Here is a 15,056-nt window from a genome sequence, read left to right as displayed (position 1 = left end):
TGTCTACAGTCTCTTTTGAAGTACTGCTTCACATTTTAAAAAATAAATTTGTTACTCACTCTTGTTTCTTTCTGCTGATTTGATACTTAGAATTTGTTTACCCCCTGTTTGAGTTTATATGAAGCTTCTTATGTGTCAGACAATGTTCTTTACAATGTGTTGACTCCCCCAATCCTCACAAAATATCTGTACGAAGCCCCTATTTTTGTTCATGTTTTACATGGAAATGGAAATAGTAAATTATTTCATCAAAGTCACAGTAGTATGTAAATTGCAGAGCCACAATTTCAATACAAGCAGTCCAACTCCATATTCCATATGCTTAACAAGTATGTATGAACTGCTTGTATTTTCTCCTGTTTACTACATGATTTTATTTCTTAATGTTTAATTGTTATACTCTTTTTGATTAATGATATATGTCATGAGTAGGTTATTTGCGTTTTTTTAATTTTGAAGACTTATGGTAACAAGACTATTTTTGAATAATTTACTTTTGCACCTTGATAAAAAATGTTTCTCCGAGCACATACTGAATCTGTATGTAGTACAAATTTTGCTCCTTGAATTTCTATTAGTTTTGTCTTTTACTATTAAACAATCACCAAAAACTAGTATTTTTAAGTGTTTCAATTTTAAAATTAATTTTCACCTTCTATTACTTTCTTAAATAAAAATACTTTGGTTATTCTTGAGTATTTATGGGTTTTTAAAGTTAATTACTACCCTTAGAATAATATTTTGTCAAGATGTTATAATAGTTTCCATTAAAATTTTGTTTTTAATTTACTTGAAATAGATTCACTGAAGGACAATTCACACTTTTATTATATTGTTTCCCAATTCAGAAATGGGGGTACAAACCCCACAATTATTCAAGATTTATTTTATATAATTATCTAATATATTATACCTTTATTTATATAGAGTTCCTACATGTATGTTATGTGTGTGTATATATATATACTCACACACAAAAATGTATATATATGTAAGTAAAATAGATTTATAGGAGTGTTTGTGTATGGGGTGGATATATTTATGTTATAATTATTTATTATAACTATTCTGCAATTGTCCAAACTAATGACTGTATTATTCATTTTAATTTAGATTTCCACACTTGGCTATGATAATTGGTTTGTGTATCTATTCTCTCCAAAACTGGGAAATATTAGGACAGAGTTATTACACATATTTTGTAACCCTTCAGTGCATACACAGTAAATATTTCTTACATGAATGAATGCTTTCCTCCCCCCATTTAAATTAGAAATATTTTAGCCCTTTTTAAATTCACATATATTTAACCATCACTTGTAAATCACTAGAAGTAGTATATTTGATTGGGAATCTGCAATGCATTTCTACAAATTATTTTTTTGACTCAGAATAAAACAATTTGAAATGAAGGATTATCTTTAAATTATTAAATACTGCTATTTTTAAAGCAATTTGAGGAAGGTTTTAAGTGTGGTCAGAAGTAGACATTACCTGTACACAGAAGATTTTTATTTCTTGACCCTTGATTGTTGCTTCTCATGAATTTGAAAAAATTAAAAAACAGCAAGAGTTTTCATTTAATAGATCCAAGGTTTCTTTAGAGGTGCTTATTTTTGTTTATTTTTGTAGCAGCATGTGAACCTTCTAAATTTCAGTAATTCACATAAAATATGATATCAGGAAAACATAATCTTCAATAGCTATGGGGAAAATGTTTTGAAATCGCTCTTAATGTTTCTCTTTTTCACTTATGAAGGTAAACAAAACTGAGCATCTTATCATGACTATATATATAAATCTAAAATACATATCAGAATGTGTATATATATATATATTATGTGCTATATATAAATATATGTTAAATATTTTTCATTTCTTTAATTCTCTGGTGTGTCTTTGTAGTAGGTTAGCATTTTATATCAGCATTGCTTTGGGAGCTCAATTGAATTTCCTTTGAAATTCCTGTGTGTTATATAACCTGAAGAGGATCACAAATGTGAGAAACATTTGTGGTCATAGAGAACTTTCATGGCACATTAAATATGTGCATGTGGGTGGGAGAGAGAGAAAAGAGAAGAGTGTGTGTTTTTGCTTATGTGGGTATCTTTGCATTGACTTACTATATGTTATTTTATTTTTTAATCCTAGAGAGTCTGATCTTTTGCCAGTCATGTTTTCTTTGTGTGGCTTTTTAAAATTTTAATTTTTTAACATTTAGTTTCATGGGTACATGTGCAGGTTTGTTGTATTCATAAATAGCATACCACAGGGATTTGATGTGCAGATTATTTCATCATCCCGGGTAATAAGCATAGTACTCAACAGGTAATTTTTTGAGCCTCATCCTCCTTGCTCCCTCCACCTTCATGTAGGTCTCAGTGTCTGTTGTTCCTGTCTTTGTGTCCATGTGTACTCAATGTTTAGTATCCGCTTATAAGTGAGAACATGTAGTACTGGGATTTCTGTTCCTGAACTAGTTCACTTAGGAACATGGCCTCCAGCTCTATCCATGTTGCTGCCAAGAATATGGTCTCATTCATTTTTATGTCTGTATAATACCTTATAGTACATACATCCACATTTTCTTTATCCATTCTACTGTTGATGGGTATTTAGATTGATTCCATGTCTTTGCTGTTGCAAATGGTGCTGCAATGAACCCATGGCACAGTAGGAGTATCTCTTATCTCTACTCTAATAGGCTCACCTCATTAGGTCAGGCCCAGCTAGTTAATTTCCTTTTTGTTTACATAAGTTTGACTGATTAGAGACCTTAATTACATCTTCAAAGTACCTTTCTTCTTTTCTATTCTATTGGTTAAAAGCAAGTTGTTAGTCCTGCTCATACTCAAGAGGGAGGGATTATAGACAGGTGTGGATATCAGGAGCTAAAAATATCAGGGCCATTTTATAATCCTGCCTACCACACTCTGTGACTACAGTTTGCAAATAATTTAAGAGGGAGAAAATAATATCCTGTTTATGTTATCTTAATTTGTAATTTTTCGCCTGTATTTTAACCAGCATGAAAGCACTATAGAAGCTATAATATCCTCTGTAACTATTAAATAATATGGTGGTTATGAATATTTTCTTATCTTTGCATAACTCAAAGGAGAGTTTTGTGACCGTTCTCCTTCTAAGGTAATTTTAATATAATCTATAGAAGCATTCTTCAGATACTTGACCTAATTCCAAATTGGTGCTTTGAAAAAGAGACCCAAATGTGGATACACTTGAACATGTTCATGATGTGAGGAATGATAAATCTTAAAAGATTTTCTCATCATTTGGACTTTTATATTATTGTAACAGTTTGCCATATCAGTCAAGGAGTACTTGTGCCCCACTTGTGGTTTAGATTGCATAATACAGAAGTCTCTAATACTCTCAAATAATATTTTTCCTGAATTTAAGATTATTTTATTCAATCTTACAGGAAATAAAAATACAGTCAAGAGAATTTATTTTATTATACTCGATTTTATTTAAAAATAGTAATGATTTACTGAAAATTATCATCAATAAACAGAATCTTAGTGTGTATTGAAATATGTACACTGGAATAATCTTTTATTTTGAAATATTTATGCCTTAGACATTGCTAATTTATATGTCTAGATAATTATCTTTAAATTAATATACAAAAATTACAGTCATTTTTAGGGAAAACGTCATACTTACCCTTTTAAAATGTTTTAACTTGATTGAATTCAATCTATACTTACACCTTCAGCTCCCATTTCTCCTTTTTTGTTTCCAGGTTAAGCTGTAATAGAAATTCAGTTGATGAGACAAGATGGAAGTTCTGCCATTGAATACTCCTTGAACTTGGAACTCTTCTGAATAGGCCCAAAGGACAAAAACTTTGACTATATAAACTACTTTTGGTCATTACAGGTCGACTATTATGTTCTCTTGTCTTATGAAACAAATATCATCTAAAATATTGTACATGATTATAAACATAACCTTTCCAAAATAAAATCAGAACTTATTCCTGTGCCAGCATCATGGAACATTCATATTATTGTGATGAGAATGTTTATAAGTGGATAAGCATTTTCTGTTCATCAGTGATTCTTTTTCTCCCCTAAAATTTAGAAGATTTTAAAGGTATTATTGATCTAAAAGCACTTTCTTCCAGCCCGTGTTGCTTTCTCTATAAGCTTCACTGCTCATTAATTGCTCTTGAATTGATAGCCATTGTACATAACTCCCACTGTGGTCAATCATCAGGCAGTAGAATTAGAACAGTGGGAAATATTCGTTAATATGATTCTTTGATCAACTCAAAAAATACGAGGACTTTTAAGGGTGACATCTAATACAAGTGGATTTAATTTTGTGGACAAAAAGAAGGCCTAATATAAAAACCCAACAATTCATAAGGGCCTTGATATCAGAAGATTAAGTCTTTTAAAGAATCTGGCATGCAGAAAGAGAGCACAGACTATTGCACCTTTAAAGCAGTGCAGCCTAGCAGATAGTAGTCCTAGAGCTTTCTGGGTGTCTACAAAGACAACATTATTTAGTCTCATGTGAGTGGCTATTGAAACTTACCTGACCTTACAGATTATTTCTCATAATAAACAAAATTCTGAGTTAGACCTTGGAAACTTTTGTTAAAATAAAAGTATGTTCTTAGAAAAGAGTAGCAGGTCATACATACATTAAGGCAATTAATAAACTATTCATCAGATTGTGATAGCAAATGCCATCAAGGGAAAGAGAGGGATTCTTATTTTGTCTCCTTGTAGAGAAGATAAGAGCCATACATTGTAAAATATCTGTGCCATTCATATTCATTTTATACCTTCCTCTTTTTGTCTACCAATCTACCATTGCATCTGATAGAACCTGTGTATTCCAAAAAAGTCAGGTACAACCTATATAGGTAGGCATACAAATACCTTCATTATCCTTCAAGAAGACAGAATCAGGAAGAGATTTACACAGACTCTAAAGGGAGCTCAGCCAATTTGAGCAGCCATTTTAGTGTCTTGGGATCCACAGCATGGCCTAGAGTTAGTGAAAGGCTTAATAAGGACACATCTCGTTGTCTCCATTGACTCCTTACCTAGGAGGGAGTGGCAGGGTCAGACAAGGTAAGAACTGGATACTCTAAAGCCAGGGTCCGAGATGGATCCTTCATTGTCCTTGTTTATAGTGGAGCTGTGCTCCTTATTTTCATATATCTAAAAAAAGTTCTGCTGACTTACGCATTTCTCTTAATTTACTAGTTTATATTTATTAACAAGTAATAATAGCTAATATTATTACTTGTTAATAAAATAATTTTAATCCTAATAGCTAATATTTTCCCTTTATTATAGTAAACTTTTCTTATGAATATTTTATAACATCAATGAAAATATTTATTTTCCTTTTTTTTTCTTTGAGACAGTCTCACTCTGTCATCCAGGCTGGAGTGCAACGGCGTAGTCTCGGCTCAATGCAACCTCTGCTTCCCGGGTTCAAGCGATTCTCCTGCCTCAGCCTCCTGAATAGCTGGGATTACAGGCACGCGCCACCACACCTGGCTAATTTTTGTATTTTTTAGTAGAGATGGGGTTTCACCATATTGGCCAGGCTGGTCTTGAACTCCTGACCTCACAGTCCACCCTCCTCGGCCTCCCAAAGTGCTGGGATTACAGGCGTGAGCCACTATGTCCAGGCATCTTCCTTTTAACAACATGTATATTTTTAAATTAAGCCAATATATTTCACATGATAACATTATGTACATCTTGGTGAATATTTTATAAAAATTATTTTAAATCTCTTGACAGTACTTAGAAACTTATGTCATAAATTATAATGAGATTAATTGAGCAAATCAAACTTCTAGCATTACATAGTAATCAAGATGTGATTGCCAGTGGAGTAATATTTCATTTTTATTACTGTAATGTTATCTGAGAAAATAGATATATTTTGTTGTTTGTAATTCACTCAATTATCCATTATGTTTCAAGCTCTTCTGATCCCATTTCGAATTTAACTTTTATTAACCTAACTTTAGTCACATTTTGCTTTACCTAAATGTCCCAAAATATTAGTATTAGCTCTTTTCTTGTGTATAATAATCTTAATAATTTCAGATTTTTACGTCCAAATCTAGTACTTTCAGTATTGAGACAAATTAATTTTGTGAAATTGGGAACTTACTTTTTCATTACATGAAGAATCTAATTCTTAGATATTTTTGCTTGCTGAGGTGGCCTTAAAAGGTAAAGACTGCTGGAACACAATGCCATCAACAATGTTTTTATAATTCCAGTAGAAATTAATTTTAAATAACAAATATATATATGGTTTAATTTTGATAGCAGATGAAACTTACTTTATGGTTATTGAAGAGTCCCAGTGATTTCCTTGGTTGGAAATACTTTATTGACCGAAATGGCAGGAAGACCACTCAGCACAGAGGACGGTTCCCAAATAGGGAAAAATGGGAGGTAGCCAGCAGACACGTGCCTTCTCATATAATGGAGCGTGGTGACTCTTCTCTGCTGATCTACGTTTACACAGCCAACTCTCAGGCAGGATCCTCTACTGGACCATACAATGTGAACATGGCAGAGGTAAGGTCATTGCTCTTCCTTTTGTACTAAATAGGAAATATGACTAATTGTCTCTTAGCTTATAAAACAGAATAGCCCTAAACCTTTTATCAACATAGGTGGGAAATAAGTGAGTGATGAAAAGGACATCTCATGTATTCTTTATCTTGTAAATCATATTGAAAACTTCTACATTAATATCAGAAGAGTATATTTACACTTCAGGTTTGTGTAAAATTTGCATTTATTGAAATTAGCAAAGATAATATTCTTAAAAACGCACAATATATTCATTGAACTCAACTCAAAGTTTCATTTTAGCACAAATTTTGTTGTTTGTTGTCCCCAAGGTAATGGTGATACAATAATTTTGCACTTTTGAGAGTTACGTAAAAGAAATTCTCTGTAAATAAATTGTTGTCAGGAAATAATATGTAGTATCATAAAATAGTTTACAAGAAAGCATTGTGTTTCTTACTTTTGCAAGAGAATTGGGTTGAGAATCAAAAGACCTGAGATTGTGCTCCAATTCTTTTAATAATTAGTTGTGTAGTGTTTACCTTTTCCATACGGTGATTTACTGTGTTAGGTCATAAGAGCTAGTAGTATCTAGGTCTCTTTTAGCCTAAAATTCTGTGATACTTAGTTGCACTATAATAAGAAAAAACTTTTAGTTACAAACTATACAGATTTGTGTTTTACATAGATTTTGCATAATGAAGCATTAACAATTGTAATATATTTAAAAGGTATTAAAATATTCTCTCATGCCAAAATATCCCATGCAATAGTCATATTTCTAACCTAAGCGTTTCTTGTAGATTGTACTTATAGCAACACATATGGCTTGGTAGATAACGAACCCTTAATAAACATTTGTTGATTAAATAAACTTTGCAGTTGACAGATATTTATATACATTATTTGTTTTATTCATTCAGGAGAAGAATTATATTACATTGCAGTCATTCACTTACTAACACATTCTCTATAGTGGCAGAATAAAAGTGCCTTGCTCTGTAACACTTGTCCTCTGCCAAATGAGAAAAGAACTAGTGTGTAAAAAACAACAAGAAATACTTGAAAGATTATAGATGTTACCAAAACAAAAGGTAGGGCTCAATATGGATTCCATATTGTTTTCCCCAATTTGTTGAAAGATTAATGACAATTTATATTTTAAACAAAATTATTTAGTGATGGAAGTTATCTTTTTGACTTTATCACTTCCATTTTACATATCAGGTAAAAATGTTAATTTCCCTCATCAACTTGAAAAATTCAACTGTTTGGTGTCATATAAATGAAAGGCATAGTCTGTGTTTTTGTATTCTTACACTATAAATTGAATATTATGAATAAATTATATATTTTTTAGTTTTAGTGCAAAGCCAAATCATAGGAAGTTTTTTTTGTCTCTGAGACAAATTAAGTAACATAGGCAAATTTAAAAATAGTACAGAGATTTAAGACACCGAGGTCTATTTTAGATTGAATTTCAGTATTGGTTTATGTTCCATGGGCTGGATCCTGATCAGATACTCCTTGTTTTTAAATATTGAAAGTAGAGAACCTTAAATGTTACCTGGCAGCTAAAGATCTTGATTGGACCAGAACTGCTTTTAGGAAATGACATTATCTATCTGTAATTTGTTTCCTTTTCTTTGCTTACATAAAGAAAAGGTATTTCTCTAAATGTCTTCTTCTTAACTTGCTGTAAGGGGAGAGGGTATAAGGGTTAAGACGGGTAAGAACAAAGGGGAAAAAACAACTGAAATATGTTTACTGATAAACCAATTCAGTGAGATGAGATGTCTTCAGCTAGTAAAACCTCAAAAAAATAAAAACCAAAAAAACAAAAACAAACAAACAAAAACATACACACAAGAAAGAAACAAAACAAAACACTCACAAATCTTCTAAAAAGAAAATCTGACTTTATTCCTGAGTCAGTATGCAGTCAGGAAGTTTGAAATCAGAAAATGAGTGAGAGCGTGTCCAGCGGATTTCTGTCAAAATATGAACATATCCATAAGAATAAAACAAACAAAAGACTTAGATAGTAGTTTTATTTTCTCTAAGCATCTAATAGAATCTTACAAGACGATGATGATTTTCTCTGTCTCAATAACAAGCAAAAAACTAAAAGTTTAAACTGCAACAGAAGGAATTTGTGTTAGTCATAATAATTATTTTTTTCTTACTTGAATTGTAAACCACTGAAAAAATTATGTAAGAATAATTTTTGAAATTTCTGGTTTTTGGCTAAAAACAAAGATTATAATGCATCACATTTGGTTATAAGGAAGAGTCAGGAATAGTAAATTTTTGAGATTTGTAATCTGTAATTATAGCCATATCTATATCAATTTTATACTGGTTCATAAATCTCAAGACCAAGATTTAGAAAGTAATTATTTGTTTTAGTGCACTAACTGGTTACAAATAAGTTTTAAATCTGTTTTATATTACTTTCCTGTCACATTTCAGGATGAAGTACCTGAAAAGTATAGGAGATGGAATATGTAAGAAAATATATGTGTTTCAGTAAGACTTTTAATGTGTTCCACATTGGCACATGCCTTTAGAGAATAGCGTAAATTATTTTTATCTTAACACACAAAAGGAGAAAGGCTTAACTTGCAGAAAAAAGAATTTGCGTCAAACATAAAAAAGCCTTTTATTTCCTCCACTGCTCCCTAAATACAAACCATTATTATAAGATACTCCCTCCTACAACCATTCTCACTTTGTTCCGTATACACCCCAGAGAAAAAAATAAAAATAATTTAAATCATTGAAAATATAAAGTATATGTGAAATGAGCTACAAAAATGTACCAAAAAGTCATGAATTCACTGACTCTTGGTGCAAATAAGAATTAAAAACTAAAGCAAATACATGTACCAACTTTAGAAAAGATTCACTAGCTTATATTAAGTCTCAACAATGATTTGATTAACAAAACTCTGCACTGAAATAAAAGGATTGACAAAATAGAATGAGATGTCGGAAAACTTCCTGAGGGATCATTATTTCTTGTCTCATTTGGTGTATGTAGGCATCAGAGGTGAAAATGAGAGACAAACATAAAGAAAATAAATTTCTTAGTCATCTACTTAACACAAGCCTAAGGGAAAGTCAGTGGTTTATATAATAGAACTAACACTGTAAGTCATTTCTAATACCTGTGCTGATGGAAACCACATGCAGCTTAAAATAGTCCTTATTGTAAGGGTTTACTTGGAAGTGAAAGGTCAAAATTACAAAATGGAAAATAGCAATAGGAGATTCATTATTCACAGTTCCTTTAGACATTTATAGCACAGAGTCGGGAAACTCAAGATTGGAAACAAATGAAAAGCCGATGAAAAAGAAAAGATGGAGCACTTTTTAACAAATTACCCTATTCTGTCTAAGAGGCAAATAAATAAGCTGAGGATATACAGGATAGAACAGAAACTGTACTGCCTGTTATGGACTTTATTCAAAAGTTAGTTCTAATTTTTAATGCAGTGAATATCTTGAAGGAGAATCGGAAAGTAAGCCTGTAATGGATGTGAGCGTGCTATGTTCTGTTTATACAGCTAAAAGAGCAATTTTGCTCTAACTTTGGAGTAATTTTTATGGTATTCAGTGAATCTTTATACATAATATATGAGAAAATATAAAAGGAAAATGGGAGTTACAGGAACGTCATCTTAAAAAGAAAGAATAGGCCAGGTGTGGTGGCTCACACCTGTAATCCCAACACTCTGGGAGACCGAGGTGGGCAGATCACGAGGTCAAGAGATCGAAACCAACCTGGCTAACATGATGAAACCCCGTCTCTACTAAAAATTCAAAAGTTAGCTGAGCCTGGTGGCATGCTGGCCTTTAGTCCCAGCTACTCTGGAGGCTTGAATCGCTTGAATCAAGGAGGAGGAGGAGGTTGCAGTGAGCCGAGATTGCCCCACTGCATTCCAGCGTGGCAGTAGAGCAAGACCGTGTCAGAAAAAAAAAAAAGAAAGAAAGAAGAAAGAAAGAAAGAAAGAATAATGAGACTTAACACTTTTCTTGCAAGTTGACATCATTGTACTAACAAAGTTTGATATCAAGAAGTTATTTTATCTTGCCCTTGGATGACCTATTCAGCAGAAAGTTGAGAAAAATATACTCAGTGTTGCAATGTGGAAAAATTATATTCTTTCCTGTCCAGTAAAAAGGTCATTATAATATTTATTCCACTATTAAAAGTAAAGTAAAGCACTCTGATTTATTAAAGTAATATGAGATTGAAACATTAAAGTGTAAAAATGGGGTTTTGTACTAGCATATAGCACTCACCTTAAAATAGCAGCTCTAGTTCTTGTTTCCCTCCTTTGTGCTCACAACTGCTTATCTTCTTCCAAGAGAATAAACTCTTTGGGCTTCATATACATAAAAGAGTGTTTACAGCACTCAAATGAGTATCCCTTTTCAATATGATTACTCATCCAGCATTCATGGCTGCTTCTTAAATTTCTTTATTTGGCATTTACTGAGCAATATAGGGAAAGGCACTCCCTTTGGGTTTCGTTACAGATTTACAAAGTGATGAAATTTGAATTCCTATTCTAAACAAGTTTAGAAGCAACCATAATTAAAGTCTTCCTATAGTGGCCACTGTTAGGAATATATATTGATTGTTATTTTCCTGAGGAGAAGGCAGCCATTAATTCTGACTGTTAAGGTTCTGAGAAGGCTGAAGAGCAGAGCTAGTGTTGCAGCCAATTCACAAAAAATGAATTGAAGGTATATAATGAAAAACTAGAGGAATATAAAAGAAATCTTATGAGCAAACATTTAAAGGTATAAAATCCATAGAATATTTTAATTTTATTCGATTCAAAATATATTTACTTGCTTGATCCTGTGCATGAGGAATAGTTAGAAGTCTGAAATTTATAATACAGTGTGTATTTGGACTGACATTCAGTTTGTACACACTGATATAGCCATTCTGGGCATTAAAATATTGAAATGCCGTGACTATCCTTGGTAAATAATCATAGCCCTTAGTCCTTCAAATATGCCCCTTTGCTGTGTCCACCCTGGAAGCTTCCTCAGGTTTCACTATCTCTCCAGGATTGGGAAAATCTAATAGTGAAAACAAAAACCTGCCTGGTACAGCAAGCACCTCAAGGAACCCTCTTCAGACCAAGTTTTCTAGTGTTAATATTTATCAGTCAGTGAACTTAACATAATGGCTCTGATGTATTTTGAATTTAATCCCCTAGGTACAAAGAATAGAGTGGAAAATATAAATGAAAAGAAAGATTCGGAACATACTGTGAAGAACCTTGGCTATGATGCTCAAGATTCTGTGAGGCTTTAATATGTTTTTTATGAGAAGTGGGTGAAATGATTAAATGCTGTAATTTAAAAAATAACTCATGTGGTAAGGTGGTATATGAACTTGATATTTTATATGTGTCCAATTTGGCTAGGAGAAAATTACAAGTAAAGCAGAGCAGTTGAATCAAATAGATACCATCCAGCGTGATTTTTTGAAATCCATTCTGGTTCTTTGTGTGTTTAGTCGGCACTATACCTAATTCTACTGAATAGAGCTTCTGTTCCCATTAGGAATAAACTTATGTAAAACATAGTCAAACCAAATTTCCTTTATGGGAAGACTGCTGGGTAGAGTGGGCTCAAGTACAACAAATTTAAGATAAGGCACCATGGCTGTGTTCATTTGTACCCTCTAGGGTAATGAAAGGACAAAGACAGGAAAGAACAGCAAAGCAAGAGAAGTGTTACATAATGAATTCTGTCTATTCCTTTCCTCAGAGGTCCATGTCTAGTATTCAGAATTTTGACAGATGAAATTCCAGTTGAAGGCCATCCTTGATAAAGACTTCTACCATTTTCAATAATTAGTACTCCTTGAAGAGTTACTTTTCACAGTTCAGAAACTCAAGTAGCCTAAGTTAAGACTGCATTGATTTCATTTGATTGCTTCACCTCATATTACTATACCCTCTATTGCCCACAATTAAGCCACATTGCTTGAAATTATAATTCACTTTGTGATTATGCTTTCACTGATGTAGTTCTTCCTCCTTTCAACAGTCCATCTGGGAGTTATTTGACTATCCTCAGCAACTACCTGCAAACATTAGAGCAGTGATCAGCATTGCTTTAAGCTGGTGGATTGACAAGACTTTGGGGAATAACTCCTGCCTAATCTATTTCATACTTATAATGGCTTCCAGGTTAGGCTGCTTAATTTAAAAAGCTAACTTTGCTATCTGTGAGATGAGCAAATCTCAAAGTGATGTTATGTTGACATTTTGAAAGCAAAGTACACGTTGAAAGAGAGGGCTGCCAGGGAAATTCTGCTAGCAAGCTGGCTTCCCAGGTCCTTCAGAATGTTATTGTATCACTGAATTTAAGTAGGTCCGTAGTCTGAAATTCCACCTTGTAGGTCTAGGAGCAGGATTTTATCAGTATACCCAGATGCCAAATACTAAGCTGAATGCTTCTTGGCGATCATGGCAGTAGCCTCCTAAATGATAGTCTTGAGAAGCATTTTTACTAACCCAGTGGTTTTCATTCTATATTCTAGAAAGCTCTAGAATTTAACTGTTCAATATGACAGCCTCTAGCCATATATTAAATATCAAACAATTGAAATGTGGCTAGCAACTAAGGAACAAAAATTTTTAATTGTAATTTTAGATTTCTAATCTTAAATTAGAATTATAAGGTACTTTAAATTAAATAAAAAATTAAAAACCAATATTTAATGTAGTTACTGAAAAACTTCTATTTAGAACAACAGCATAAATATAATGTTTAGAACAATATACTTTTTCAACTCTAGTTTCTTGAAATCTTTATACAGATCAAGTATTTCCAAGGAAAATGTAGCATCTAAATTGAAATGTGCATTAAGTATAAAATGCACACTAAATGTTAAGACTTACTAAAAGAAAAATAATGTAAATATCTCATTAATAAAATTTATGTTAAATATATGTAAATGATTATATTAGGTAACATATAATAATAAAATTAAGTTTACCTATGACTTTTTTACTTTTTTAAAATGTGGCTTCTTGGAAATTAAAAATTTCACATGTGGCTCACATTATGTTTATTGGACCGAGCTGGTCTAGAATATGGGGGTTTTGTTATTCAGATTATTTATCCACTCAGGTAATAAGCATAGTACCAGATAGGTAGTGTTTTGATCCTCATCTTCCTCTCATCCTCCACCCTAAAGTAGGCCCAGTGTATATTGCTCCCTTCTTTGTGTCCATGTGTACTCAATGTTTAGCTCTCCCATATAAGTGAGAACATGTAATATTTGGTTTTCTGTTCATGAATTAGGATAATGGCCTCCAGCTCCATCCATGCTGCTGCAAATAACATGATTTTATTCTTTTTTATGGCTGCATAGTATTCCATATTTTAATGTTTACCATAATTTTTATATCCAATCTACTGTTGGGCATTAGGTTGATTCCATGTCTTGCTATGTGAATAGTGCTGCAATGAACACGTGTGCATGTTTTTATGGTAGAACAACTTATATTTCTTACAGATATATTAATATTGGGATACTGGGCCAAATGGTGATTCTGCCTTTAAGTTCTTTGAGAATTGCCAAATTGCTACACATACATTTGATGTAGTTGTAGATTCCAGGGTTTTAAGAATCTTCTTGGTTTTTTTTTTTGCATTTTTTTATAGATTTGAGGATATATGTATTACTTGTTACATGGATATTTTGTGTGGTGGTGAGGGTTGGGTTTATATTGTACTCATCAGAATGGGAGAAATATTTACAAGTTATGTCTCTGACAAACGAATAAAATCTAGAATTACAGGGAACTCAACTCAAGAAAGAAAAAAATCAAAAACCCCATTAAAAATGGACAAAGTTACGAGCAGACCATTTCTCAAAAGCGCCAACAAAGCATTTAAAATGATGCAACATATAACATCAGTGAAATGCAATTGAAAACCACACTGAGATATCATCTTATTAATACATGAGTCAGAATGGCTTTTATTAAAAGCCATTAAAACAACAGATGTTGGCATATATGTGAGGAAAAGAGAATGCTCATACACTATTGGTGGGAATGTAAATTATTACCACCTCCATGGAAAACAGTATGGAGGTACTTCAAAGAACTAAAAACTGAACTACAATTTGACCCAGCAAATTCCACTGCTGGGTGTCTATTCAAAGGAAAATAAATCATTTAAAAAAAGACACCTGCATTTTTATGTTTATCACAGCACGACTTACAATAGCAAAGTCATTGAAGACACCTAAGTGTATTTGTTTTTGTCCTCTCTGATGTGTTTATGCTTCCCTAAGTACTCCTTCTTAGATAGAGTCTGTGTCTTACAGCTCTTTCAGTTATAATCCACTGTTAATAATTGATTCCCATGGTGGATGCGGTAAGATATGGGGGACAGAGACCATGGTGTAAACTTATGATTATA

At 32.5% G+C, this 15,056-nt stretch overlaps 1 long non-coding RNA gene across 1 annotated transcript; it reads left to right on the top strand.

Moving 5' to 3' along the window:
* Nucleotides 1-2,761: 2,761 nt before the first annotated feature.
* Nucleotides 2,762-4,017, top strand: LOC115834050. Its single transcript, XR_004029180.1, has 2 exons — nt 2,762-3,147; nt 3,767-4,017. It is a non-coding gene; the product is annotated as an uncharacterized LOC115834050 (long non-coding RNA).
* The last annotated feature ends 11,039 nt before the right edge of the window (nt 4,018-15,056 follow it).

This window comes from Nomascus leucogenys, unplaced genomic scaffold (genome assembly GCF_006542625.1).
Source record: "Nomascus leucogenys isolate Asia unplaced genomic scaffold, Asia_NLE_v1 002096F_15068_qpd_obj, whole genome shotgun sequence".
NCBI classification, from domain to species: domain Eukaryota; kingdom Metazoa; phylum Chordata; class Mammalia; order Primates; family Hylobatidae; genus Nomascus; species Nomascus leucogenys.
The sequence above is the reverse complement of the archived record's forward strand: the minus strand, read 5'-3'. Positions and strand labels throughout refer to the sequence as shown.